The following is a 3,684-nucleotide window of genomic DNA, read 5'->3' as shown; positions in this document are numbered from 1 at the left end:
TTTCTATAAAGCAGTGGTTTAAAATTAATTTTATTCTTTTTTTTCTTCTCCTCCCCTTAGAACCCAAACTCACCCCTCATCTGTAGTGAACCCAGAGAAATGCCAGCAAGTTTAGAGGATTTCTGTCAGTAGATCTGAATGCTGGTTTGTAGCCACATGTAAAAACTGTGTATTATTTTAATGACTTATTTTTTTCAGAATGCATATGAAAATCACACAGATGACTTCTAGCAGGACAGTCGTTCATGCTGAGCCAGCAAATAATTGTGTAATTTTATTTCAAATCACTCTTGGAACAAGTCTTAGCTCTGCATGTACAAACCAGGGGAAAAAAAAAGGGTGTGGAAAGAAACACAAGGCCCTTTGTCCTCTCTGGAATTTGTTTAAAACCTCAGGGATGAATAAGGCACTTTATTTAACCCAGCCTGGCTATAAATAGGAAGCAGCACCTTAGCCTCTATGTGAACTAGGGAATTCAGATGTGTCTTCTCAGTTGTGATCACACTTGGGAAGGCACAGCCCCAATGTGAGGTGTGCTCCTGTGCTAAAGCAACCAAAGGTCTGAGTTTGATCCAATGAGAGACCCTGAGCTAGAAAGAAGGTGCTGAGGCCAGCAGGAGTCAAATAGCTGCTTTGCCTTTGCTCATGTTTTCCAGTTAGGCTTTAAGCACCAAATCTTCCAAACCCCATCTATTTTATTTTTTTTTCCTTGCTCCTACTGGCAGAGCAAATTTGGTTTCAGCATGGTAGGAGTGACCGCTTATTCCTGTGGTACCTTAAGGGCTTCATGGTGGAAAAGGTACCAGGAGCTGCATTTCCCTCTCTGCAAGGACCCTTCACAGGAGTGGGATTAGTCCCTGTCCCTCTAAGGGACATTGTCCCAGCACCTCCAGGACAAAACATTGCCAGATTAACCCAAACCAGGATGGACATGAACATCTGAGATTTATACAAACCACGCTGCTTCCAGAACTAGTGCACACCACAGCTATGTGGAGACCATTTTTGTGTTCAGTCCACTTTGTTCGGCCTCAGTCATATGTCTGGGGGGGGGGGGGGGAAACCAACTAATTGCTTCCTCTTGCACTCCCAAGCTATGAGTTAAAGATCTGTATCAGCAAGATAAGAGTTGCTGTTTTTTCATCCCATGTTCAGGTTATTTTGGTTTGCCCCTGTGTTTTAGTTGTACTTCTGTACTTGCAAGACCTTACCAGCCTGAAGAGCTAACCCAATAGAAGGCTGGGCTGATGAGATAGGTGCCTCTGCTGTTTCTTCCTGTTCAAATCATCATCAGTGAATAGTTAACAGCAACAATAAATTATTCTTAGGTTTCCAGCACCGTGGTATCTGGAGCTTTCCTCAGCTCCTGGGACAGACTGCATGTCCCAGCAGCATCTCAGTCCCAGGGGTTTATATGGCTTCATTGCCTACTGAATAGTAATGCGTGGGGGTACAGTTGTCAAGGGTATGGAGGACATGTGGGTGGGTGACAATATCCAACCTGTGTTCCGTAAATTAAATGACTAATTCATAAAGAGAATTTGTCACTCTCCAGGAGCCATGCTGAAGCTGAATGCTGGCTTGATTGCAAACATCCATTTAATGGCTGGAGTGACTGCAATCACAGGCATTTTAAACAGATTTCCCTTGGCATGTGGGCATGAGTCGTCAGGCAGGGTGAAAAGATCTGTGTCCTTCTTAGCACACTAAGGTCTGGGGTTTGAAAGCCGAGCATAAGGAGAATAGCTTCTGCTCTGTGACCCCACCGCCCTAGAGGCCCTTGCTCCCCTGTTTCTGCCCACTGTCCTAGCTGGACTTGGGGAGGGTCTCCAGAAAGGAAGTCTGCTAAGGTTAGAAGGTTAGATGTGATAGTTTTGGACTCTTCATGGTAAAAGTGTTGGAGAAAATGGAAGAAAATATTTTATCAGAGTTCTTAAGGGAAAATCACAACATATTAATGTTTCAAGTTGTTGTGTTTGGGGGTTTTTTGTTTGTTTTGAAGAGAGAAAAACAAACATTTTGTTAAAATCCTAGTTTCCAAAAAAATGAACAAATTGAAACTTTGGAAGGTTAATATCTCTGAAATTAAAGCCACAATGTATTTTCAAAGACAAAGGGAAGAAAGATGCCCTGCTCTAATTTGTAGTGGAAGAAGTGCATATGAGTAACAGCTTTTATAATGTGAATATGAAGCTTGTGCTCTTTGTTATGGGAGTCATGGCTCCCTGTAGGTGCCAGAGATCACCTCTTTCCATGAAAGAATTCACACAGATTAGGGTCAATCTGATTCAGATGTGACATTTTTCACTTTAACATCATAAAAGCCAGTTTCTGTCTCTTACTAGTGGTTTAAACAAAGACTAATTCCACTGGAAATGTTATTTGCTCTTTAGACAGGAATCTTGAGCAGAATACATCTAAAAGAAAACCACAAAGCAGGTGTCTGATTAAATATAAATGAAAATGTCTCATACTATGTCAGTGGGAGAATATTAAATGAACCTGAGGATCCAGTGGATTTAAGTTTAGATGTTAGGAGCAGGACAACACTGTTCCCATCTTCATCCTATACAATTAATTGCAGATAATATCCCTCTGCCTTAAGACTCAAGGAAAGAGAACAGCCAGGACTCGGCACAGATCTGTCACAGATACAAAGTTTGCATCAGTTGAAATTGCTTCCCCTGAGCCATTGGGAAGCACCCTTTGCAACTATACGTGTCTGGATGCCATACAACACACAGGAAAACCCCAGAGGGAAGGGATGGCTCCTAGGGAGGTGAGGAAGCAGTGTCAATTCCTCTGCCACCCCACCTTCGTGATAATACATGCCAGGACATGAGAGTTTCCATCCCTGGTGCATGGAAACTTCAGTACTGAGTGACATTAAGCATCATGTGTGCAAGTGCTGCAGTGCCAACACTGGGCTCATTGCCTCCAGCCTGGGATACAGAAAATCTCCCACTACCCACAAGGCACAGCCCTGCAGAGACAGGTCCTCAGACAGACTGGAAGAAACTGGCTTTTGATCCTAAACAATGTTTTTTTGCAGTGCTGATTGTCTTAGTGATCAGGAGCTGCTTTTGAACTGGTAAAATAAGAGGGAGTCTCAGTCTCCAGTTACCTAATCCTTTGCTTCTTGGTAATTTGCTATCTGGGGGGGTGGGAAATAGTTGTTCAGTGGAAGACTCTCACTGCCTCTCATCTTCTCTGCCACATAATACTTCTCTCCTTGCATGGAGTATAGGTTTCTAGTAATATGAGTTCCTGCTGGGCTCCACCATACCTTTTCCAGAAAATATTACAAATGTGCGTTGCATTGAAAGGGGCAATGCTCGCTGCTAGCACAGCATGCAAGGTCCCACCCAGGGTGAAAGGGACACACCAAAGAGAGCACCAAGAAAATCCCAAGATAGAAGCAGTGAGTGTTGAACTGTCTGATGTAAGAAGGGTTTGAAGGAAAGAGACAGAGATGGCAACTGCCATTGATATAAATCTGAATTTACCTCTGAAGGAGCATGTGGGATAGTGGGCCACTGCAAGTATTTGCATGCCAAGGGGCAAAGGCAGGCTTATGATGGGGTTCCTTCCCCTGTGTTAGCTGTATTAGTGGCAGGACAGGAGGTGCACACTACCACAAATAACCTTTTGCTCTTTTAAATCAAGACACTGTGGGTACACCAC

Source organism: Melanerpes formicivorus, unplaced genomic scaffold, assembly GCF_026170545.1.
Source record: "Melanerpes formicivorus ecotype bairdi unplaced genomic scaffold, bMelFor1.0.p_v2 SCAF_48, whole genome shotgun sequence".
Lineage (NCBI taxonomy): Eukaryota > Metazoa > Chordata > Aves > Piciformes > Picidae > Melanerpes > Melanerpes formicivorus.
The sequence above is the reverse complement of the archived record's forward strand: the minus strand, read 5'-3'. Positions refer to the sequence as shown.